Here is a 27,026-nt window from a genome sequence, read left to right as displayed (position 1 = left end):
ACGAAGAACAGGACTTACTCCACATCAACTGCAAGGAGCTACTAGCAGTTCATTTAGCCCTGTTGAACTTCAAGTCCCTCCTGCTAGGCAAAGTGGTGGAGGTGAACTCAGACAATACCACAGCCTTGGCTTACATCTCCAAGCAAGGAGGGACCCATTCGAGGAGCCTATACGAGATCGCAAGGGACCTCCTCATTTGGTCAAGAGGTCTAAACCTCACTCTGGTCACGAGGTTCATTCAGGGCGATATGAACGTCTCAGCAGATCGCCTAAGCAGAAGGAATCAGGTCATTCCCACGGAATGGACCCTCCACAAGAGTGTGTGCAACAGACTTTGGACCTTGTGGGGTCAACCTACCATAGATCTGTTTGCCACCTCCATAACCAAGAGACTTCCGCTGTACTGTTCCCCTGTTCCAGACCCTGCAGCAGTTCATGTGGATGCTTTTCTACTGAACTGGTCCCATCTCGACCTGTACGCATTCCCACCGTTCAAGATAATAAACAAAGTTCTGCAGAAATTCCTCTCGCACGAAGGGACACGGCTGACGCTGGTTGCTCCCCTTTGGCCTGCAAGAGAATGGTTCACAGAGGTACTTCAATGGCTAGTCGACATCCCCAGGACTCTACCTCTAAGAGTGGACCTTCTACGTCAACCTCACGTAGACAGGTTGCACCCAAACCTCCACGCTCTTCGGCTGACTGCCTTCAGACTGTCGAAAGATTCGCTAGAGCTAGAGGCTTTTCGAAGGAGGCAGCCAGTGCGATTGCCAGAGCGAGAAGGGTTTCCACTCGTAGAGTCTACCAGTCTAAGTGGGAGGTCTTCCGAAGCTGGTGTAGAGCCAATTCAATATCCTCTACCAATACCTCTGTGACCCAAATAGCTGACTTCCTTCTACATCTTAGGAATGAGAGATCCCTTTCAGCCCCTACGATTAAAGGGTATAGGAGTATGTTGGCTTCAGTTCTCCGCCACAGAGGTTTGGACCTTTCTTCCAACAAGGACCTTCAAGACATTCTTAAGTCTTTTGAGACATCTAAAGAGCGTCGTCTATCCACTCCAGGCTGGAACCTAGACGTAGTCTTAAGGTTCCTTATGTCACCTAGGTTCGAACCTCTCCAGTCAGCTTCCTTCAAGGACCTTACCCTCAAGACTCTTTTTCTCGTCTGCCTTGCAACAGCTAAGAGAGTCAGTGAGGTTCATGCCTTCAGCAAGAACATTGGTTTCACGACCGAATCTGCAACATGTTCTTTTCAGCTTGGATTCCTAGCAAAGAACGAACTTCCTTCACGTCCTTGGCCTAGATCGTTTGAAATACCTAGCCTCTCCAACATGGTAGGTAACGAACTAGAGAGAGTTCTTTGCCCTGTCAGAGCTCTCAAATTTTATCTTAAGAGGTCTAAACCTCTTCGAGGACAGTCAGAAGCCTTATGGTGTGCCATCAAGAAACCTTCGAGGCCCATGTCCAAGAATGGGGTTTCATATTATATAAGGCTTCTGATTAGAGAAGCCCACTCTCACTTAAAGGAGGAAGACCTTGCATTGCTGAAGGTAAGGACCCACGAAGTAAGAGCCGTAGCTACTTCGATGGCCTTTAATAAAAACCGTTCTCTGCAGAGCATAATGGATGCAACCTATTGGAGGAGCAAGTCAGTGTTTGCATCATTTTATCTGAAAGATGTCCAGTCTCTTTACGAGAACTGCTACACCCTGGGACCATTCGTAGCAGCGAGTGCAGTAGTAGGTGAGGGCTCAGCCACTACATTCCCTTAATCCCATAACCTTTTTTAACCTTTCTCTTGAATGCTTTTATTGTTGTTTTTATGGTTGTTACGGTAGGCTAAGAAGCCTTCCGCATCCTTTTGATTTGGCGGGTGGTCTATTCATTCTTGAGAAGCGCCTGGGTTAAAGGTTTTGTAGAGGTCCTTTAGTAGGGGTTGCAACCCCATATACTTTGGCACCTTTGGGTTGATTCAGCCTCCAAGAGGAACGCTGCGCTCAGTAAGGAAGACGAACTTAAAAAAGAGGCAGAGTAACGGTTCAATTCGACTTCCTTACCAGGTACTTATTATTTCATTGTTATTTGAGATAACTGTTATATGAAATATGGGATACTTAGCTATCCTTTAATCTTGTACACTGGTTTTCACCCACCCCCCTGGGTGTGAATCAGCTACATGATTATCGGGTAAGTTTAATATTGAAAAATGTTATTTTTATTAGTAAAATAAATTTTTGAATATACTTACCCGATAATCATGATTTAATCGACCCTCCCTTCCTCCCCATAGAGAACCAGTGGACCGAGGAATAATTGAGGAGGTGTCAACAAGAAGTACTTGAGTACCTGGCCACAGGTGGCGCTGGTAAGTACAACCCCTTCTAGTATTGTGATAGCTGGCGTATCCCTCCATAGAATTCTGTCGGGCAACGGAGTTGACAGCTACATGATTATCGGGTAAGTATATTCAAAAATTTATTTTACTAATAAAAATAACATATTTACTGGATAAGCCGAAAATGTGCGATATGTTTTTGTGTAAACCTGCTGTATTAATCTAGTCCTTCTTGTGACTTTTTTGTTTGTAAATCATGATTAAAAAAACTCAAATGAAAAAAGTAAACAGATCAACTTGAGACTATATAGATTCTTATACAGTTGATGTAAAAGGTTAAGAATTTTTTTATTTATGTCTTCAGTTTATGTCTTAAAATTAATGTGCAAGACATCTTTGTCTGAAAGGAAAGTTAATACACAGGGATATATGTAACAGAAGACATCCAGTAATGGTTTGGGTGTATCATCTCAACACCTCCATAGAATACGAACACAGACGACGGTCTCTAAGACAAAGCAAGGTCTATGGGTGATGTGGAAATTCAGTTTTTGAAAATGACATGATAGAGATGGCTGAACTGGTTGACCCCCAATGAATATCTAAATAATGATTATATATATTACAAGAAAAGGAATTCCAGTTTGTACAGATTTTCGTAGAAGAGACATCAACTTTGAACAATTGACTGGGGAAGGAATACAAGAATGGTTTTAGAGGTATTTAGTGACACCATGACAGCCCCTTGAGGACCAGATTTTCAATTAAAGAGGAACAGAGATTTAGCATTTGAGGGGAATGACTCTCCCACAAGTCATGGACATTCTGACATTGAGATATCAGTTGACATTCCTGAGGTTTGATGAAACCTGTATTGAGAGAGGGATAGAAGAGCCATTATCTATATCTCCCTTCCCCGATTGCCATAATTTCATAAATTTGATTCTCAAGATTAGTTCACCAAACTTGTAACTGGGCTCCATAAGGCACTCGAAGAGTTAAAAGACCCAGGCCTACATGGCTTAGTAGTATGAAGTGTGAAGGAGGTGGTGAATTGAGATGTAGTGATTTAAAAGCTCAAGATAGAGACGACTGGTGAAATCTAACTGAGGCCCTTTGCGTCAATAGGTGTAGGAGGAGACGATGATGTTGGATACGTTTGGAATTAACAAGTATCAAGTCTAAGGACCAAGGAAACTATAGGAAAAAGGCTTGACCAGGAGTGGCAGCTCTAGATAGAATAAGGATGTGGTGTTCACTGTCAAATATTGTTATTTTTGGGCTCAAGCCATGTCGTCCTGATGGAAGTTCCTTAAAGGCAGCTTCCTAGGGTATATTACAACTACAGCGATATTCCCAGAGAATTTACCTTCAGGTACCCAGAATTCTAACTCCTGGAGCGAGTATCCCTAAGAAAGACCTTAGGGATATCGTAAATATCAGTGGACGTATTCTTGACACGCCTCATAGCAATCTATACCCCGAATAGAGTTAACACTTCGTAGGGGTAAAATGGCAAGAAAACGAAAACGATAAGAAAGGGGGGAGCCGTTCATAAGGCATCCCTCCTCCCCGTTTCGAAAGCGTGCCCTGCGCCGCTCACGGCGCCATCTGTATTCCTTTTTGCGTAGCTCTACGACTCGGTGTATTTTCCCTGTTTACTACCCAATCTTGGAATTTTCTCGTTAATAATGCTTTCTCCAACTTCTTCTGCCTCGGATAAGTTGAGTATTATTTCTTTTATGTATAAATGTAGGCTCTTGGTTAAAATTAAAGTTATTAAAAGAGTTATCTTTGATACAAGAGCTGTTGCCTGCTGGAGGCATCATGGATGCTGTCGCTCGCTAGAATAGGATTTATTTGTTAGCAAGAGCGACGTTCCCAGCCCCCTTTGCGCTTAAATATTAGCTACTTAGCTTATTTAGGAATTCTGTTATGATGCGATAGTAATGTGCCTGGCGAAATTACCAAGGCTACCAACACTAGTCTTCGTAGGCTAGTTGTTGGCCTATGTACTTCCTGCATGATAATTAGTCTTCCAAATGTGAAATTATTGCTTTAAGCGTTAGGCAACGTTATACATATTAGTCCTTTTCGAGTACCTTCCAAGATAGTATTGATGTGAGTTTCGGTGAATTAGGTAATCGATTCTCTTAGTGCCTAGGCTAGGTTGTCTTAGGTCATTATAATATTATCTGTTCCCCGTTTGCTCCCTTCTCTTAGGGGAAGGGGCAAACCCTTTCCCTCTGTTTAAGCCTTAGGCTTAACTCTAGTGGTTTATTTGAATTAATCTTCAAATATATCTATGCTGGGGTAGTACTGTACCTTCCCGTTCCAACAGTATTGGTTCAGAGGGTGACAGTACAACAGTGTTTAGTCTGAGCCCGGTTTGTCTGGCATGGGGCAGAGTCTCCCTTGCCGATTGACTCGGGCACTAAGGGTTCCCCCCTTAGTCCACCTTGTTGGGTTCCAGTAGTGATCCCTTTACTCGGTGACTCATCAGACTGTCCTTGCCGTTCCGGTCTCGGGATATGTTCCCTTTTCTGGAAAGGCAATTCCTTCCTTGCCGTGGTTCGCGGGAGGCAGCCAGTAGTGCCGGCCTCCCTCTCGGGTCTTTCTCTAACTGAGATGAACTGTCTTAGTTGGGAATGACCCTTAACCAAGGTAAGGTTGGATAGGACCCTCTGTCCTTCCCTTCTCTTTTTCCGTTCATTGTGTCAGTCGTCTGCATCCTTGCCTAGCCTAGGTTGGGATGAGGAACTGACGTGGTCTCCTGTCGGCCGGCAAAGTGTGCCGACCGGCAGAGACCATTACTGTGAGTGCTGCCCGGTCCTTTCTTGGTCCCTCTATCGCTGCCGTCTGAAAATTCAGTAGGCAGCGGTTAGGAAGCTTGACTTAGTGTCTTCCCCTTCCTTTCGGCACTCTTTCGGGTGCCGGGCTCAGAGACTTATAGTCTCTTAACCCGGCACTCACTCTTTTGTCTTAGTATGTGTTGTCCTTGCCGTCTGCCGGCCTACAGGCCGGCCGTCGGTGGGGAGGGGTGTTCTCCAGTTCTCTTGCTGTCGGTCGGCGTTGGGTGTATACCTTTGCCGGCCGGTCTATTGCTCATCTGCCGGCCACTACAAGTGGGGCCGGCAGCCGAGCGCTGCCTAGTGTGTGGGGGCCAGCCGGCAGGGTTTGTTTACTGCTGCCGGCCGGCCCGCGACACTGCCCAGTCAGCCGGCCACTAAATATGATGGCCGGCAACTCAGTGCAAACCGGGTGGCTACGGTCTGGCATGGGTTCTGGAGTTCTCCCCAATAAAGGTGATCTGATGTTGTGTACTTGAGATCTACCTTTCGAAAACAAGGGGGGGGGGTGCTGAGCGGCAATAGCCGGCTGGCACACCACCCTCAGGTACTGTATCAGTCCTCTCTTGGTGGTATATTCAACCAAGGGAGTTCATGATGTAGTAGGTTACAACACTGTCTTTTCTATCTTACTTGTGTTACTGGTATAATCACCTGGTGTCGCCTTACAAGGATAAAAGATAATTCTTTTATTCCTGGCCAGAATGGTATTATTTTACCTTAGGTGTGAGCTACACCTAATTTCCTTTGGAAATACGTTCTCTGGTTATTCTAGTAAAGACTAACTATGTGACTTGGCCGGTGGGCTTCCACAGGTGTTTGTGTGGGTTTCACAAGTAGGTGTCTTTCCCTTATTCTTTTGTTGAATACTCATTTGTTACATGTGAATTAAAATTCACTTGATATTCATGGAAATTTTTCTTCTTTTACAGGAGGAGCATCCGAAGTGTGATAGTGTCTTCTGCAATGTCCGCAGTAAGAACTTTTGCGGACATACCTCGTGTAGGAGGCACGCAGCTTGTGCAGCCTCCAATGATGAACATCGTTACTGGGATCCGCAGGTATGTGCTGTATGTACTAACCTGCTATCAGAGGCTTTTGAATCCCCTAGGTCGGCGGAGTCAAGAGATGCAGCGAGGGAGAGGCTTCGTGTATGGGTAAGAGGTTTTCAGAAAAACACCACTGGACCTTATCTTCCTAACGAGAAGATGAGGGCATACCTTTTTCCTAAGGCTTCCCCTGATGCTGTTGTTCCCCAGCCTCGGCCGGAGATCCCTCTGATCCAGATCCCAGTGGAGGAGGATGTCGCTGACGCCTTGCAGGACATCCAGTTGGACGACAAGATGTCCGACTTGTCTGATCGTGCGGAGCAGGATCTCCTCGCAGAGGGCGAGGAGCAGGATCGAGATCCTATTGCCGTGGAGGAAGAGGTTCCCGTATCATCAGACGTGCCGGTTCAGGTCCCTGAACCTATCCCCTCTACCTCGTCCGCTCTTCCAGCAGAGCTTGGACAGGCTCTCTCTTCCATCGTTGGTATGATCCAACAGATGCAGAGGGAGAATAATCAGAAGGCCGCTACTTTGGAGCTCCAGATGCAGAAGATCACAGCATCACGTGGACCTCCAAAGAAGCTCAACGTTAAGGACCTTCCTCTGTGCTCGGATGCCAACCCGTGGAGATATGCCGAGCACATGCCGATGACGATTGGGAAGATCGTCATGTCGGAGAAACTGGGTTCAGTTCCCCTTGAGGAGGTGGAATTCTGGCCCAGTAGAGGGGCCTACCCGGACTGCTATGTCCGTTTGAAGAAGGAGCCGGCTTCGAAGGAGGAGACGGAACCAAAGGAAGTGATTATCCTAGATCACTCCAAGGCTCAAGCCACCTTGACAGCTGCTTTAAAGGAGAGGGGGTTCTCAAACTCGAAGGTTGCCGCCTTGAGCAAGAAACACCCCTCCTTTGTATCCTCCCCGGCTAGGGCCTTCCCCTTTATGCAAAAGGGGTTTGCGGCCGTCATCAAGGCAGTTGAAGCTGGCAAGCCGTGCCCGTCTTTGGAGGAATGTAAACCTCTATCGCTGGCATTGCCAATGGATAACAAGGACTGGAAGGAGGTGCACCTTACTTTCTCGGTTGGGAAGTTGGACGCCGACATTGCAGGACAGCAGTTCGGCGAAAACCTTCCCAAGTTGTCGGAATTCCTTCTTCGGAGGGAATTGGACACAAAGGAGCGCCTGGCAGCCTCGATGTCTCTCCAGACCAACATGGAGACGATGGCTAGCGACCCCAAGATGCCAGAGATGTTCATGGTTATGGCCAAAATCCATCTGGCCACAGTAACCAAGGACCTCTATTGCTTTGTTAAAGCAAGGAGAGCCTGTAGGGAGTTTGTGTTTGCCTCGGCCACAGTGAGGCACGAACCCAAGAGGCTAATTTCATCCAACATCTGGGGTAAAGATCTCTTTCCCAAGGACGTGGTCAAAGAGATCGTGGACAAGGCTGCCACTGAGAACCGCAATCTTCTCCTGAAGTGGGGCCTGTCCCTTAAGAGGAAGTCTTCTCCGGATGAGGGCCCTCAGCCGAAAGGAAAGGCGAAGAAGTCAAGGTTTTCCTCCCGTCCAGCCAAGTCCTTCAAACAGCAAAGACCACAGCAGCAACAGCCAGCTTTGCCTCCGGTTCCACAACTGGTAGCCCAGACCCCGACCACCTTCCAATGGGTTCCCCAAGCAATGTCATCAGCTTCCCCTGCATTCAATCCCGTGTTCGAGGGACAGTCGACCACGTTTCGTGCAAGACCCAGAGGAGCAGCTAGAGGGTCATCAAGACGCCCCTCTAGGGGACGAGGATTCAGAGGTGGTCGCGGCCAGGGAGGCAAGACTGCAGGACAGTCAAAGTGAAGTGTCGCCGGTAGGTGGGAGACTTCAGTATTTCCGGGATCGCTGGACCTTCGATCCCTGGGCCCACAGCCTTCTCAAAAATGGACTGGGTTGGAGTTGGTACAGTACTCCGCCCCAGTGCCCTCAATTTTTCCAACACTCCACCCCCGTTTTGGAGGAGTACATCCAAGATCTGTTGGAGAAAAAGGTGATCAGGAGGGTAAAGTCCATCAAGTTCCAAGGGAGGCTGTTTTGTGTTCCCAAGAAAGACTCGGGGAAACTCAGAGTCATTCTGGACTTGTCACCACTCAACAAGTTCATAGTGAACCACAAGTTCAAAATGTTAACGTTACAACACATAAGGGCCTTACTGCCCAAGAGGGCATATACCGTCTCCATCGACTTGTCAGACGCATATTGGCACGTTCCAATAAGTCGTCGTCTCTCCCCCTACCTAGGATTCAAGCTACAACAAAAACTTTACGCTTTCAGGGCGATGCCCTTCGGACTAAACATAGCCCCAAGGATCTTTACGAAGCTTGCGAGCGCAGCTCTCAAACAGTTACGCCTAAAAGGGTTCCAGGTAGTAGCCTACCTGGACGATTGGTTGGTGTGGGCAGCATCCAGAGCAGAATGCTTGCAAGCTTCCCTACAAGTGATTCAGTTCCTGGAATATCTAGGCTTCATGATCAACAGAAAGAAGTCTCGTCTTTCTCCAGCTCAGAGGTTCCAGTGGTTGGGAATTCACTGGGATTTAGTGTCACACCGTCTTTCCATCCCGATGTCAAAGAGGAAGGAAATAGCAGGGTCTGTCAGGAGACTTCTAGGTTCCGAGAGGATATCAAGACGCGAACAAGAGAGGGTTTTGGGCTCTCTTCAGTTTGCATCAGTAACAGACCCTGTGCTAAGAGCACAGCTAAAAGATGCAGCGGGAGTATGGAGAACCTTTGCATCGAAAGAGCGAAGGGACGTGAAGAGACCGGTCCCACTTCGGCTACGTTCTCTTCTCAGACCGTGGTCTCAAGCCAGTCGTCTAAAGAGGTCTCTACCTCTTCAGCCAACCCCCCCGTCAGTGACAATCCACACAGACGCCTCAAAGGTAGGGTGGGGGGGTCACTCCCATCGGAAAAAAGTGCAAGGAATCTGGTCCAAGCTATTTGGGACCTTTCACATAAACTTTCTAGAAGCTATGGCAGTACTTCTGACCCTGAAGAAAGTATCCCCACGTCACTCGATCCACGTAAGGTTGGTACTGGACAGCGAGGTGGTTGTGAAATGTCTGAATCGGCGGGGATCGAGATCCCCACCTCTCAACCAGGTGATGTTAGCCATATTCCGACTGGCGGAGAAGAAGAAGTGGCACCTGTCAGCAGTTCACCTTCAAGGAGTCCGGAATGTGACCGCGGACGCTCTATCCAGGGTAACACCGATAGAGACAGAATGGTCCCTAGACGCAGGATCATTCTCTTTCATCTTGAGTCAAGTCCCAGAACTGCAGATAGACCTCTTCGCGACGAAGGACAACAAGAAGCTGCCGAAATATGTGTCCCCATATGTGGACCCCGCGGCAGAAGCAATAGATGCGATGTCCCTCGATTGGAACAGATGGTCCAGGATCTACCTGTTTCCCCCTCACAATCTGATGTTGAGGGTCCTCAACAAACTGAGATCCTTCAAGGGAGTAGCAGCAATAGTGGCCCACAAGTGGCCGAACAGTGTATGGTTCCCTCTGGCTCTGGAACTACGACTGAAGTTCCTACCGCTCCCGGACCCAGTTCTGTCCCAGCAAGTCCAGAAGTCGACTGTCTTCGCTTCATTACAGAAGACCCGAACCCTGCAGCTCATGATTTTCTCTCCCTAGCGGTGAAGAAACGGTTCGGAATCTCGAAAGATAGTATCGACTTCCTGGAAGAATACAAGTGTAAGTCTACTAGGAGGCAGTACGAATCTGCATGGAAGAAATGGGTAGCCTTTGTCAAAGATAAGAACCCGCACGAGATCTCTACGGAGTTCTGCCTATCCTTCTTCATTCACCTCCACGGACAGGGGCTGGCGGCGAACACAATTTCTACATGTAAGTCAGCTCTAACAAGACCCATTCTATATGCCTTCCAGGTAGACCTCGCTAACGAAATGTTTAATAAGATCCCAAAGGCCTGTGCTAGGCTTAGACCATCAGCTCCTCCAAAGCCTATTTCATGGTCATTAGACAAAGTCCTTCATTTTGCCTCATTACTAGATAATGAGGAATGTGCATTGAAGGACCTGACTCAAAAAGTGATCTTCCTTTTTGCCCTTGCTTCTGGGGCCAGAGTTAGTGAGATTGTGGCCCTCTCGAGAGAGGAGGGCCGAATTCAGTTCCTGGATGGGGGAGAACTGAACCTGTTTCCGGACCCTACGTTTCTCGCTAAGAACGAGTTGCCCACCAACAGGTGGGGTCCCTGGAGAATCTGCCCTCTGAAAGAAGATGTATCTCTATGTCCCGTAGAATGCCTTAAGGTCTATCTTCGTAGAACTTCAGACTTCCATGGGGGCCAACTATTCAGAGGAGAAACATCGGGCTCGAATTTATCTTTAAATCAACTTAGGGCGAAAATTACATATTTTATTCGCAGAGCGGATCCTGACAGTTCACCCGCAGGTCATGATCCGAGGAAAGTTGCTTCATCTTTAAACTTCTTTAATTTTATGGATTTTGAACACCTTCGTTCATACACTGGCTGGAAGTCTTCCAGGGTATTCTTTCGCCACTATGCTAAGCAAGTGGAGCAGCTAAAGAGGTCTGTGGTAGCAGTTGGTTGCGTCGTTAACCCTGCTGTTTAACTCTGCGAGGAACAGCGGAATCATTTGGGACTTGGATTCTTGGGTGAATAGTTAGTTATATATGTTGATATAACTGGTAGTGTAGGCTCTCAGAGCCCACAGTGACTGTTCCAACGTGATGGTGATGGTAACATAAGTACAGACAGGGTGCCAAGCGTTTGCCAACGCTATTGTCAGCAAAGTAGTAACATGGACGTTAAGTTTGATACCGGGGTATGTGTAAGTGACACATATGTTTTCTTTCAGATAATCATTCATCCATGCACTACAGTACTTGTGAAAATTGTTGGTCATCCACCTAGCATATGTACATATTTATGGTGACCATATCTATTTATTGTTTCTCAATAAACTTGTTCTCGGGAACCTTGCGTCTCCTTCACCTATATTTTTTGATTTCATATTGTTTTTTGAGCATTTAGCCTATGTATATTAATCGGGGATATCTATAATAGCCTATTCCTTAATGCAAAGCCTGGATTATACTGGTTTATACTTTCCTTAGCAATAAGGACTCCACCCCTTTCTGAGGACGGTGGTAGTAGCAAGTTTAATCCTACGCAGATATAACCTTTTGTCTATTTTTACTTCGACCAGGGTGCTGGTCGGGACTTTTCTTTTGGATACGGTAGTCCCGTAAGACTTCGCTTCATATAGAGTGAGACCACTATATGGTACTGGCTAGCGAGTGATTCATACATAGGTATATGTACTCTTCGTTCGTTTCTAGAGTCTAGTAGGACTCCTCCCTGTAGGGGGCAGGAAGCACTCTCATGGCTTATGATTAGTGAAAAGATGTATAACGGTAACATCTTAGGTCTGTCAGTCGAGTTGACTAAGAAACATTCTTGAGGAGTACGGCACGTATTGAGAATCCACAGATACAGTAATGCTCTGGTATACTTCCATCAGGACGACATGGCTTGAGCCCAAAAAACGGATTTTGAGCGAAGCGAAAAATCTATTTTTGGGTAAGATAGCCATGTCGTCCTGATGGACCCGCCCTGCTCCTTTTCAAAATAAATATGAGTGAAAAGGATAGTAGGACCCCTCCCTACATACAGTATCTGTAGCACCTCGTGTATCGCTACAAGGAATACAGATGGCGCCGTGAGCGGCGCAGGGCACGCTTTCGAAACGGGGAGGAGGGATGCCTTATGAACGGCTCCCCCCTTTCTTATCGTTTTCGTTTTCTTGCCATTTTACCCCTACGAAGTGTTAACTCTATTCGGGGTATAGATTGCTATGAGGCGTGTCAAGAATACGTCCACTGATATTTACGATATCCCTAAGGTCTTTTTTAGGGATACTCGCTCCAGGAGTTAGAATTCTGGGTACCTGAAGGTAAATTCTCTGGGAATATCGCTGTAGTTGTAATATACCCTAGGAAGCTGCCTTTAAGGAACTTCCATCAGGACGACATGGCTATCTTACCCAAAAATAGATTTTTCGCTTCGCTCAAAATCCGTTATATATATATATATATATATATATATATATATATATACATATATATATATATATATATATATATATATATATATATATATATATATATATATATATATATATATATATAATATATATATATATAATATATATATATATATATATATATATATATATATAATATATATATCAAATCCTTTGATGAAAGAAGCGGCAGTTCTTTTGCTGGACTCTTGTCCATATAATAATAATATATTCTAAAGTTTGAATTCAAATATTCTAAATCTACGTCACACTTCATAGTCCTCAGCCATGTAGGTCTGTGTCTTCCAAGTCTTCTAGTGCCTTGTGGAGCCCAGTTGAAAGTTTGGTGAACTAATCTCTTGGGGAGTATTAAGTTTGAATTAATATATTCTAAATAAGGTTGAATTAGAATACTCTTAAATAACTATATATTTAGTAAAATACATGACCAATATTCTCTTGTTTTGTAAGTAATCACAAATGTATCATAGAAAATTGTGGTCAAACTTAATTTCAATTGGTTTTGTAGCCTCTAAGTTGACCATTTTGGAAGCGTAAACGTTGCAGAGGTCGATGAAGGAAAGAACTGCTTGTGATTTGAGCTCTGGGAAGCTTTTTAAATGTATATATATATATATATATATATATATATATATATATATATATATATATATATATATATATATATATATATATATATATATTATATATATATATATATATATATATATATTATATATATATATATATATATATATATATATATATATATATATATATATATATATATATATATATATATATATATATATATATATATATATATATATATATATATATATATATATATATATATATATATATATATATATATATATATATATATATATATATATATATATATATATATATATATATATATATATATATATATATATATATAACATTTAAAAAGCTTCCCAGAGCTCAAATCACAAGCAGTTCTTTCCTTCATCGACCTCTGCAACGTTTACGCTTCCAAAATGGTCAACTTAGAGGCTACAAAACCAATTGAAATTAAGTTTGACCACAATTTTCTATGATACATTTGTGATTACTTACAAAACAAGAGAATATTGGTCATGTATTTTACTAAATATATAGTTATTTAAGAGTATTCTAATTCAACCTTATTTAGAATATATTAATTCAAACTTAATACTCCCCAAGAGATTAGTTCACCAAACTTTCAACTGGGCTCCACAAGGCACTAGAAGACTTGGAAGACACAGACCTACATGGCTGAGGACTATGAAGTGTGACGTAGATTTAGAATATTTGAATTCAAACTTTAGAATATATTATTATTATATGGACAAGAGTCCAGCAAAAGAACTGCCGCTTCTTTCATCAAAGGATTTCCACCCCAAGGTCAAAAGTTCTCTGGAAGGGTCCATCAAAAAAACTGCCGCTTCTTTCATCAAAGGATTTCCACCCCGAGGTCAAAAGTTCTCTGGAAGGGTCCATCAAAAGAACTGCCGCTTCTTTCATCAAAGGATTTCCACCCCGAGGTCAAAATTTCTCTGTCAGGGTCCATCAAAAGAACTGCCGCTTCATTCATCAAAAGAGTTCCGAGGTCAAGAGTTCTCTGGAAGGGTCCAGCAAAAGAACTGCCGCTTCATTCATCAAAGGATTTCCATAGATTTAGTAGATTTGAGAACAAAGCCCTCAACAAAGATTTCCCAAAAACTTATCTATTAATTATAAAATTCATAACCAGTGTTTTTCAATAACACCAAATGCTTCTAGAATTTGATTCCCCAAACCTGACCTCACCGGGAAGACGTAGCAAATACGATCTGCTATAAGGCAGGAGCCTGTACCTTGCTTCATCTGAAAACCACGAAACAAGAGGGAGCCGGATAACCTGGTCTCAAATTATTGCTTTCCTATATTTCAGCCAAAAGGCCCAAGACAGTTATTATTAACATTATTACCTGCTAAGCTACAACGCTAATTGGAAAAGCAGAATGCTAAACCCAGGGGCCCCAACAGGGAAAATAGCTCAGTGAGGAAAGGACATACATGCATATACCAAGGCACTTCCCCAATTTTGGGGATAGCCGACATCGAACAACTGAAACAGAAAAGGGGACCTCTACTCTCTACGTTCCTCCCAGCCTGACAAGGGACTCAACCCAGTTCAGCTGGTACTGCTAGGGGTGGCACAGCCCACCCTCCTCCGTTATCCACCACAGATGAAGATTCATAACGCTGAATCCCCTACTGCTCCTACCTTCGCGGTCTTCCAAGGCACCGGAGGAAAGGAAACAAAGAAAAATAAAATATTCTTAGAGCAACAAGATTAAAAATGAATATTTCCTATATAAACTATAAATATTTAACAAAACAAGAGGAAGAGAAATAAGATAGAATAACGTACCAGAGTGTACCCTTAAGCAAGAGACAGTGAAAGACCATGGTACAGAGGCTATGGCACTACCCAAGATTAGAGGACAATGGTTGATTCTCCTAGAAGAGCTGTTTACCATAGCTAAAGAATCTCTTCTACCCTTACAAAGAAAATAGTGGCCACTGAAAAATTAGTGCAAAATGAAGAAATGATATTTTGATTATAAAATAAATTTTTGAATATACTTACCCGGTGAATATATAATAGCTGACGTCTCCGACGGCTCGACAGATTCCAAAAACTCGCGAGCGATCGCCGTGAAGGTTGCGGGTGTGACCACCAGCGCCGACTATCGGCCAGATACCGCATATACTTGTAAACATCTCCAGTTCTTCTCAGTCCCCTAGGTCTCTATCGGGGAGGAAGGGAGGGCCTTTAATTTATATATTCACCGGGTAAGTATATTCAAAAATTTATTTTATAATCAAAATATCATTTTTAAATATTAAACTTAGCCGGTGAATATATAATAGCTGATTCACACCCATGGTGGTGGGTAGAGACCAGTATTAATACAATAAAGGCGTATATGCTTAAGAGTTTTTGACAACTATTCAAAAAACAGACTTAAGTATAGGTACCTGGTAAGGAAGCAGACTCTGATTATTACTCTGCCTCATTAGTCCGCTATCCTCATGAAGCCCAGCGATCCTCTTAGGATGCCGAAAGACTCCCAGGATCTGCTATAACCAGGGTGAACACCCCTATAACAGGACCTCATCAATACCCTTAATCTGGGCGCTCTCAAGAAACAATATTTTGACCACCCGCCAAATCAAAAAGATTGCGAAAGACTTCTTAGTCTCCCGTACAACCCAAAATAAGATTAAAAATTTCAAGAGTAGATTAAAAGGATATTGGGATTAAGGGAATGTAGTGGTAGAGCCTTCACCCACTACTGCACTCGCTGCTACGAATGGTCCCAGTGTGTAGCAGTCCTCATGAAGAGTCTGGACATCTTTCAAGTAATATAAAGCGAAAACCGACTTGCCTCTCCAAAAGGTCGCGTCCATAATACTTTTAATGGGTCTTTTTTGCTTAAACGCTACAGAAGTTGCTATCGCTCCAACTTCATGAGCCTTGACTTTAAGTAAATTATGATCCTTCTCACTTAATTGAGAGTGTGCCTCCCGAATCAAAAGTCTAATAAAATAAGACCACGCATTCTTAGACATAGGCAAAGAGGGCTTTTTAACGGAGCACCATAAAGCCTCTGAACAACCTCGTCGCGGTTTAGTTCTGGATAAACAAAAATTAAGAGCTCTAACGGGGCACAGCACTCTTTCAACTTCATTCCCCACAATCTCAGAAAGACTGGGGATTTCAAATGATTTAGGCCAAGGACGAGACGGAAGTTCATTCTTGGCCAAAAAAACCAAGTTGAAGAGCGCATACTGCTTTATTAGCGGAGAAACCGATGTTCTTGCTAAAAGCATGTATCTCACTAACCCTTTAAGCCGAAGCCAAGCTCACCAAAAAAAAAGTGTCTTGAGGGTAAGATCCTTCAGGGAGGCTGAATTTAATGGTTCAAACCTGTCTGACATAAGGAACTGTAGGACCACGTCCAAGTTCCAAGCAGGAGTCAAAATATGATGCTCCTTGGAAGTCTCGAAAGACTTAAGCAGGTCTTGGAGATCTTTGTTATTAGAAAGATCCAAACCCTTATGCCTGAAAACAGAAGCTAACATGCTTCTGTAGCCTTTAATGGTGGATGCAGAGAGGGAGCGACCGTTTCTCAGATAAGGTAGAAAATTCACAATCTGCACTACAGAGGCACTTGGAAGAGGAAATAGAGGAGGACTTGCACCAGTCTCTAAATACCTCCCATTTCGACTGATAGATCCTGATGGTAGAGGATCTTCTAGCCGTCGCGATCGCTCTAGCTGCCTCCTTCGAAAACCCTCGAGCTCAAGAGAGTCTTTCGATAGTCTGAAGGCAGTTAGACGAAGCGTGGGGAGGCTTTGATAAAATCTCTTTACGTGAGGCTGTCGCAAGAGATCCATCCGTAACGGCAGACTTCTTGGAACGTCTACCAGCCATAGAAGTACCTCTGTGAACCACTCTCTCGCGGGCCAGAGTGGAGCAACCAATGTCAACCTGGTCCCTTCGTGAGAGGTGAACTTCTGCAGCACCTTCTTTAGGATCTTGAAAGGTGGAAAGGCATAAACGTCCAGGCGAGACCAGTCCAGCAGGAAAGCGTCTATGTGGGCTGCCTCTGGATCTGGAACTGGAAAGCAGTAAGTCGAGAGCCTCTTTGTCAGAGAAGTCGCAAAAAGATCTATGGTGGGTTGACCCCATGTCATCCATAGCTTCTCGCACACAGTCTTATGCAACGTCCACTCCATGGAGATGACTTGTCCTCTTCTGCTGAGGCAGTCCGCCAAGGCATTCATTTTTCCTTGCACAAATCTCGCCAAAGGAGAGATGTTACTTGCCTTAAATGGAGTTCCTTCTGATCCGTGGATCAAAGACCCGAGCATTCCAGACTGTCCAGTGGAGCTCCCTAACCCAAATCCGATGCATCTGAATACAACACATGGTTTGGGTTCTTGATCGCAAGAGAAAGACCTTCTCAAAGTCTGATGTTGCTGTCCCACCAAGTCAGACATGTCTAGACTGAGTTGGAGATTGGGGAAGAGATACTCTCTAAGCCCTTCTCCTTGTTCCAATGGTTTAGGTGAAATTGGAGAGGGCATAGGTTGAGTCTCCCCAGAGAGATAAACTACTCCAGCGATGAAAGAGTTCCCACGAGGCTAGTTCAAACTCTTACAGAGCAACTGTTTTTCTCTTGCAAGTGAAGGACTTTTAACAGAGCTTGTTCCATTCTTGTGGGAGACGAAAAGGCCCGAAAAATCAGACACTGTATCTCCATTCCCAAATAAAGAATAGTCTGGGATGGGGTACTGTAAGTTACGACTTCTCTACGTTCACTATGAGACCTAGCTCCTTGGTTAGGTCTAATGTCCATTAGAGGCTCTCCAGACAGCGATATAATGACGACGCCTTGATTAGCCAGTCGTCAAAATAAAGGGAGGCTCTGAATCCTCAAAAAATGTAGAAAGCTTGCTACATTTTGCAAGGGCCTTGTAAAAACAAGAGGAGCAGGAATGAGGCCGAAGTACAGTGCTCGACATTGGTACATTACTTTCCCGTCCACAAACCTCAGATGTTGTTGAAAGTTTGGATGAATCGGGATGTGGAAGTATGCATCCTGAAGGTCGAGAGAGACCATCCAGTCGCCTTCCCTTACTGCTGCCAAGACAGATTTGGTAGTCTTCATCGTGAAGTTTGTCTTGACAATGAACACATTGAGCGCACTTACATCTTAAGTACTCCTGCAGTGAACGTGGCTGCCAGATCATTGGAGCCATCCCTGATAGCCTTGTTCCAGCAGTGAACGTGGCTGTCAGATCATTGGAGCCATCCCTGATAGCCTTGTTCATGCATGACATAATTGTACAGCAATACATTGACAGCTGGAGAGACCTTCTTACTTAAGGCTCCCAGGGACCAATCCAACAAATAAAAACTTCAAACGCTCGAAAAAACTCCTAACAGGAGATGGTCTAGCTCTGAAGCCGACCATAAAATCTTGGAGCGTCTCATGGCCAGGCGACGGGGAGAGTCTATGAGGCTTGAGAAGTCTCCCTGGGCAGAGACAGGAACTCCCAAGCCGAGAACTTCTCCCGTGTCATACCAGACGATCGCTCTAGAAGCCAGTTTAAAAGGAGGGAAAGCAAAGGCTGTCTCCCCCAAACTCCTCCTGGTGATCAATCAGTCGCCTAGCAAACGTAAAGCTCTCTTAGAAGAGCGAGAGAGCACTAGCTTAGAAAACGACGGCTTCGAAGTAGCTAGGCCTAGTGTAAGCTCTGACGTTTAGGCGAACGAGGAGCAGCAGTTACAAAATGGTCCGGAAAAAGATCCTTAAAAATCAGCATGATTTTTTAAAGTCCCTAGAGGGCTGAGCAGCTTTAGGCTCCTCTCCGTCTGACAAAGTCCCCAAAGGAATATCAGTAGGAGGAAGATCAGCAACTTCCTCATCTGAAGGAACCTCGTCCGACAATTGCCGAGTCTCATGAAAAGGAGAGACCGCGGCGGCAACGCTTGACAGGCAATGTCAACAAGCAAAGGAGCAGCAGTAGCAGTAGAGGAAGCGACGTCACGCCGCTGCTGAAAGGACTGAAATCCTTGTGACTGACCAACAACAACAACTGAAGTTGATTGACGCTCGACGTCACGTCGGAACTGCCTTGACTGCATAGACTGAGCAGGCAAAACAACCTTCGACTGCGGTGATTGACGCTCAACATCAAGTCGAGGCAACTGAGCCGGTCGGCGAACGTCAGGTCGGGGCTGCGGCGGCAGCGGCTGAACGTCAACAGGAAACTGCGGCAGCGGCTGAACGTCAACATGAGACTGCGGCAGCGGCTGAAAGTCAACACGAGACTGCAGCGAGGGAGGATCCATGTCACGTGACTGACGTGAAAAACTACTGACATCACGTTTCAAAGTACAAGAAACGTCAGCACTAACGTCAAACGGACGAGTAAATGCTCGTTTGGGCGGCTGACGGCCAGTCTCGTTTAGCGTAACGGCGACTCGAAAGCGAAGGCTCATCGTGAACCTGCTCAACGTCATACTTCTCCATAAGGGAGGCAAGCTTAGTCTGCATGTCCTGCAGGACAACCCATTTAGGATCAACGGGAGTCGGAACGGGCCGAGACGACGGTAACGTCTGTGTTGGCAAAACATTGCCTTTACCGCGACCCTCGGACCCCGTGTTACGCTTGCGTTTAATAGGCGAACAGTCTTCCGACGACTGCAAAGGGTCAGAGCTGTCCCAATGGCTACAGCCAGGACGCTGGACCTGTCCTGAAGGGACTGACTTTCGCTTCAAGGGTCTAGAAACCTTGCGCCAAGGTTTCTTTTGCGAAAAGTCTTCGGATGACGAGGAGAACACAGTCTCACCCGTCTTATGGTAAGGGCGATCTTGACGAGAAACGTCCGATACCAAAGAGGGAACGTCTGTACGTTGGTTAAAGCCTCTCGTCCCCTTAAGTCCTACGACATTACTTCTCCCTGGTGCAGGGGAGCCTGAAAGAGGTCTCGGACTAGGGGAGCGACAAGCACGAACAAACGAACCCTCCGCAACACAGAACATGTTTTTTGCACTTACTTCACTGATATCGTATTTTTCAATAATTTCACATTAGGCATGAATAAAACTGATTTCTACCTGAAGCACGCAATTCTCCCTTACATCAAAAGGTTATAAATGCGAAATGAGTCGTATAATGTAAGCACATTAGTACAAAATGAAACACACCTGCAAAAATCAATAAACATATACATATATATCGAATAAAACGGAAATATATAAATTTAAAAAGGATCAGTGACTGGGGAGGAGACTAAACACCAGTTCACTAAAGACTACGTTTTCAATCTCTCACCGTACAGTGCCTTGGGACGAGAATAAAAACTAAAAAAGTTTTATCCTCTCTCCCCGTACAGAGACTTGGGACGAGAGTAAAAAACTGAATCGAGAACAACGTTACTCGCTCCCAAACTCCTTGTACAGAGACTTGGGACGAGAATAAAGATCGGATCGTTCTCTCTTTCTCTCTCTCTCTCCGTCTCTCTCTCTCTCTCTTGTCACACACAAGAGAATTGCCCACTCATCCTTCGTCAATAAACAGGTTATTTGACCAAAGGAAAAAACTGAAAGGACTAAGAAATTGAAAATTAACAAGTTCCTTTAAATTAGTATCTAAAACACTTCAGTTTGAAAGAAGAATGAACAAAACGTCAAAATCGATTTACTCTTTCTGCAAAGTGAAACCGTGATTCTCTCTTTCTCTATCGTAACGATAGAGCGCAAACTGCGTAGCATAAATAAACCAAACGTTAGCTCATCTTTGAAAAAAACAGCACGAAGACTATTCAAAGAATATATTTCTTAAAATATTTTCTAAAAAAAATATTCATTTCATAACTCTTACAGAGCAATTGATTTAAACTTAACAAAAATAAAAGTTGAATGGGCTCAACGTTGTTTAACTTCGTTTTCCAAGTTAGGACCGCCTACAAGGAATAGGTAAAGGCCGCATATAAACAAAACATAAAATTTATCTTGATGTTTAGTATAAATGGAAAGCTAATCGAAGAGGCCTAATAAAGGCGGGTGAGATATAAAATATATAGAGGAAAATCTATAAATATAAACAATAATTTATAATGTGATAAAATAATTACTAAAAGCCTTAAACACACTTCCGTACACTGAGGGAAGGGTCGGCCATCTTTACTCTATGGAAAAACCAGAGATAAAAAAAAAAAAAGCAAGGGCAAAACACTTTTCCTCTCCTTTCAAAAGCATTTCTTTTGAAGATAGTATTGAATAATCCAACACGGCGAAAGCAATAAAACCAAAACCAAGTACTTCACCAATTCGGTAGAAAACTCGAGGTCATAAAGCGAGTGGAACCAACTTGTCGACAAGACCGACAGAGAAGAACTGGAGATGTTTACAAGTATATGCGGTATCTGGCCGATAGTCGGCGCTGGTGGTCACACCCGCAACCTTCACGGCGATCGCTCGCGAGTTTTTGAAATCTGTCGAGCCGTCGGAGACGTCAGCTATTATATATTCACCGGCTAAGTTTAATATTTAAAATTTCATGGTAATCTCAGTGTTGTCAGGAGTATGAGGACAAGAGGAGAATACGTAAAGAATAGGCCAGACTATTCGGTGTGTGTATAGGCAAAGAAAAAATGCACCATAATCAGAGAGTGAGGGATCCAATGTAGTACTGTCAGGCCAGTCAAAAGATGCCGTAACTCTCTAGTGGTAGTATCTCATCGGGTGGCTGAGTAAACCAACGATTGAACAGGACTGACCTCAAAACTTGTAACCATATCGAATGTGAATCCACTTCTTCCAAAAGGAATTCATAAATTTTGCATTCTGCCCAATATCTTAACAAGCAATATACAGCAAACTCAAATGCTTATATGGACAAACTCAACCTCTAATAGACATAGGAAACTCAAATGCTAACACAAGCTGTAGCTAGGAAAGAACACAGTTTTCAACAATCTCCTATCTGCCAAAAATTCTAATGTCACATCAATTCCAAAAACTTTCATTAAAAGAAAGGCAAATTTAGGTGAACAGATTCATAGACAAACAGACTTTGTTACGAATACAAATGGTTGCAGGCCACTAACACACCAGGCAATTCTGTCGAAGAAATACCTCGAAGAAAAGGGAACAGATCAAGATAAATGGGATAAAAGTTTAACAAGATGCGAAAACCTTCAATACATCATGAATAATGGAACTAATCTTGCCCTTTCTGCACTAAAAATTGATAAACAGTTTTGATAAATCTTGTACAACTCAAATTTATGTATTAATGCACACTAGCTGTGAGAGAGATATTGATTCACATAAAGTGATCTAAAGTAACCAAGACAAGACTTATCTATAATATATATTATGACAATACCATTTAAAAATATGAGCAGATTTATTAACAAGACAGTTTTGAGAAATGATTATCTCTCTCTCTCTCTGGGACATGTATCTCAAAATGCTCTGAGATTCACAGAGCTACATTACCATATACCTTGTCGTACCTTTGGTGCTGATATTTTTCACACTATCTACCTTCCTGACGGATTACATTTATTGTTTTGGAAGAGGTGAGGCGAGTTGACCGAGGGCTTCGTAAGACTCTTGGAATTGCCTCAGAGCTTCAAAGAATCTTGAAGTTGACTGAGGGCTTCAATAAGACCTCTAACTGATCTATACTGCATTCAGGCACTTGCAAAGCCTTCTTGAATTCTTCTTGCTTAAGATTGAGTGTTGCATCAATTACTGGTGGAAGATTATCTGCAATAAAAGCGAAAAGTTACATCAAATGATCCAGGCCTTTGTTAATAAAATATTCAAAATAATTACCAGAGGTCTGATAGGCGGAAGAACAGCTTGCTTCGTTAAGTAGGATTTAGTGTTTTAGAAAAGCTATACTGTATAAATGTACATTAATATGTAGATATTCTACATATTAATGTACATTTATACAGTATAGCTTTTCTAAAACACTAAAATCCTATGTCAGTTCTTAAATCATGAAATGTATCTTAATATATTTTGAGTATTAATGACTGTGAGAGAGGCAAGAGAGCGTGCTAGAAATAGGAATGAATGGCGAGCGATTGTGACGCAGTTCCGGTAGGCCCTGCTGCTTCCTCCGGTGCCTTAGATGACCGCGGAGGTAGCAGCAGTAGGGGATTCAGCGTTATGAAGCTTCATCTGTGGTGGATAATGTGGGAGGTTGGGCTGTGGCACTCTAGCAGTACCAGCCAAACTCGGTTGAGTCCCTTGTCAGGCTGGGAGGAACGTAGAGAGGAGAGGTCCTTTTTTATGTTTCATTTGTTTGATGTTGGCTACCCTCCAAAATTGGGGGAAGTGCCTTGGTATATGTATGTATTAATAAATTATATAATAAACTGTAAGACTTATATCTTATGTCAAATGTATTATATTAAATAACACAAAATCAGCCTAAATACTGTCCAATCATTACTAAGTTCAGTTCTCCTCAGGGTGCCTGCCTAACTCGTGCAATTTTGGGGTTCTCAATTCAATTTCCGTTTCATTCTACATCAATTATGCTGATGAAGAAAAGCTCTTATAAGGAAAAGAAACATTAAAAACATCAAGATGTCTGGAGACAAGGGAAAAAAAAAAATAAATAAAATTAAGTAAACCTAACAATAATGAGTAGTTCACAACAACATCATCTGTAAGTTTGAACACTATTCACAACGGAGATTATTATTATTAGCTACAACCCTAGTAGGAAAAAGCAGGACACTATAAGCCCAGGGCACCAACAGGAAATTAGCCCAGTGAAGAAAAAAAGGAAAAATAAAATACTTTAAGAAGTGAATTGGCTTCCTCTTATTCGTAAAAGTCGAGATAAATTGGCACACATAGTTAATCTAAGTTTTAAATCCCATGATTCTTCTCAGTAAGTAGAACACAACAGATGGTATCTGTGCAACCCTATCAGTCTAGGGTGGTGAAGAGCAACGAGAGAACTTCTAATGATCTATTGGTAAACATCAATTGGAATAAGCTGAAGTCTACATAGGACCAACCTTCCCCTTTCTCATATATTGCCTGCGAATGAATCTACTCTATGATAACACTAGAAAAGCACTCGGGGTGCAGACCTCCGCCACGGTAGCTTATTTCTCAAAACCAGCTTGCCTTTCCAAGAATCAATTTAGACTGTAGGCGTATTTGAAGTGTGTGTGAAAACCATATGTGAACTTGGGGTTGAGGTTAGGGTTAATTCAGCTGACCTTGACCTTTGACCTAGGACTTTCAAAATTAGATCTATTCAACGTCTCGATATAAAAATGAATCCGTAAAAGTTGTTCACAGACAAACGGACAAAAAGGGACAGAAACATAACCTCCTCCCAACTTCAATGGCAGAGGTACAAATGCAGGGACGATCACAGCCAAATTCTAACTACTTCTAAGTCGGCCCATTTCTGAAATATCCTTTAATTTTCATAAAAATTCACATGTAACTTTTTGAGTTACGCTGGTGATAGACAGAGCTATGAACATAAACATTTTTATTTGAAATTAAAAAACTTTCTCGATTTTGGAAGCTAAACGTTGTAGGCATGCGAGTTAGGTTAAGCTCATTCTACAATAAAATTTAACAATCGACATATAAGACAGATTCTTGGAACCTATTTGTTCTTAAGTTAGGGGGGACTTCTGTACTGTAAGACTGAGGAAATATCACAAATTATCAAATAATATAAATGATCCAGCGAGATTTTTTCGCTACCTATTAATCGAGAGACAAACCTTTATAAGGGTGTAGATACTGTTAGAACAAGGAGTACGCTATCCCGCTGGGGGGAGCCCAAGGCTGAGGCTCGGGGAGAAGAATAGACCCTACTCCCAACGGAGACTTATTACAGGTTGCCTACGATGGATCTGTCCTCGACTCATCCTGCATCGCAGTTCACCTGCAAATTGAAAATCAAATATAATCAATTGCAATTTTGATTTATTACAGGAACCGATACAATTTGATTAACTAGTATAAAATAAATCTTATTGGTGTCACCTAAACCTGGATTTAAAAATATATATAAAGAATCCAGAAAATCACTAATGTTAACCATAAGTGAATCGGCAAATACATTTTATATATGAACAAATTTACTTCAGTTTACACGACTGTTTTGCTAACGTACAAAATTAAATTATACGTACAAATATATAAAAACATGTATATAAATTTATTTAACTTTTAGTGTTGCTTTTTAAAACAAGAGGAGCATAGATATAGATATATATAGATATATATAGATATATATAGATATATATGTCTAAGTATATATATATATAATATATATATATATATATATATATATATATATATATATAAGTAAACGTATGAATATATTGGTAGATATACATATATATATATATATATATATATATATATATATATATATATATATATATATATATATATATATATATATATATATATATATATATATATATATATAAAAGTAAATGTGTGAATATATGGGTAGATATATATTATATATATATATATATATATATATATATATATATATATATATATATATATTTATATATATATATATATATATATATATATATATATATATATATATATATAAGTAAATGTGTGAATATATGGGTAGATATACATGAGCTAAGCACAGTCAGGTTGTTACTTTGTGGAATAAGTGAATGTCAACAGATGTCTTCTTTGTTAAAGGAAAGACGGTTAAAATGTGGCTTGGCTTGGCTTTAGGCACTCGAAAATGTTCGTTAAAAGTTAGCGTCACCAAAATCTCTCTCTATTGGTTCTTTTAAGACTTTCGGGTCAGCACAGCCAATCATCGATCAGGTCATAGAAAGGCCAAGGTGGGCGATTGAACTGCCCATAGTTTTTAGTCAGTTAGGTTTGGGAGGCGTGAGTGGTTAGACCTATACGTTCAGGTCACGGGTGCCAGAATGAGTGCCAACCAGTACCATTTCTCTGAGGACTTTTTATTAGTAAAGTAACGTAATGATAATTAAGGGCCGCCCTTGTAGCTTGAATAGAATATAGCAGCTGTGGAAAATTAACAATTCGACTATCATTTGTGCATGATCCTACCCTCTCTCATAATAGTGTTAGCCATCAAATATATTCCTCTATCTTTGTTTCCCCAAGACGTGAAGTTGAGCCCCCCCTTAATACGACCTAAATCGGGTCATATTAAATGGTGTCAGGTGTTGTGGGGTGATTAACAAATTAGCGTCTGTGCTAAGTGATTTTAGCCGACGTGAGATTTTTGAAAAAGTGGAAACAAAAGAGATTAGTGACAATGGTTAACACGAGAAGTTCGACGTCGAGTGGAAGTGACGGAGAGAGAGAGGAGTGAAATGACTGTGTAGCTCGTGTATGCCCGGTACTCGGTGAACGTTTTCTCAACGCACATGATAGCAGATACACAACCATAGAGGCAGACCGACACTCAACCGACATCGACAACCTACCAAGGATGAGGTGTTTTTAGAAGAGAACCTCGAAGAGGCAGAGGTCTGAGAGGTACGATGTGGCGACTGGCGGTTGTTGGAACTGTGGGGTGGTACTAACAGATGGCCACCTACGGCCTTTATGGCTCTACGATGAACAGCGGTAGTGTTATGGATGTCAGGCCACAAACCACCATCTGAAAGCTGTTTAAAAAGAAGACAGCTTCGGCAGAAGAAATCATGTTTCCCCTGTACCAACGAGAGGGAGGGGAAGACGACGCAGGAAGGGGAAGACAACGCGGGAAGGGGACTAACGGTCCCTCGGGCCGTCCGTCAGACCGCAAGGACTGGGGACGGGAGTGCCAAGGAGTGAGCCTGCCATCGTTGCCCCAGAGTGTGGGGGAGGGGAGCTAGACGCTCCCCCAGTGAGCAGTAGGGGATGCCCACCTACCAGCGAGGGTAGTTCGTCTTCCCAGGGAGGGCATAAGGAGGAGGAGGGGCGGAGCAGCACCCCTCACCCCCGCTCCCGACAATGGAAGTTGGAATGTTATTCCCGTCTTGGAATAGAAGTGGAATCATGTGTGTAACGAGGGTGAAGAACCGCTCGTTATGGATGCCCGC

The 27,026-nt window shown here is 42.9% G+C and overlaps 1 protein-coding gene and 1 long non-coding RNA gene across 5 annotated transcripts in view; one reads left to right on the top strand and one right to left on the bottom strand.

Moving 5' to 3' along the window:
* The window catches only part of LOC137633937 (uncharacterized), a 249,298-nt gene that overhangs the window by 43,767 nt on the left and 178,505 nt on the right, over positions 1-27,026 (top strand). The window lies entirely within an intron of this gene.
* LOC137633939 (uncharacterized) overlaps positions 1-27,026 on the bottom strand; it is a 359,450-nt gene that overhangs the window by 314,586 nt on the left and 17,838 nt on the right. Inside the window, exons 2-3 of one of the 2 annotated variants that reach the window (XR_011042367.1) lie at positions 24,705-24,868; positions 21,720-22,701 (exon numbers count right to left, since the gene is read on the bottom strand). This is a non-coding gene — a long non-coding RNA (uncharacterized lncRNA). Of the gene's footprint in view, positions 1-21,719; positions 22,702-24,704; positions 24,869-27,026 lie in introns of those variants that run through there. The other variant, XR_011042366.1, reaches the window with a different exon arrangement.

Source organism: Palaemon carinicauda, chromosome 43 (genome assembly GCF_036898095.1).
Source record: "Palaemon carinicauda isolate YSFRI2023 chromosome 43, ASM3689809v2, whole genome shotgun sequence".
In the NCBI taxonomy this organism is placed as follows: Eukaryota; Metazoa; Arthropoda; class Malacostraca; order Decapoda; family Palaemonidae; genus Palaemon; species Palaemon carinicauda.
The sequence above is the reverse complement of the archived record's forward strand: the minus strand, read 5'-3'. Positions and strand labels throughout refer to the sequence as shown.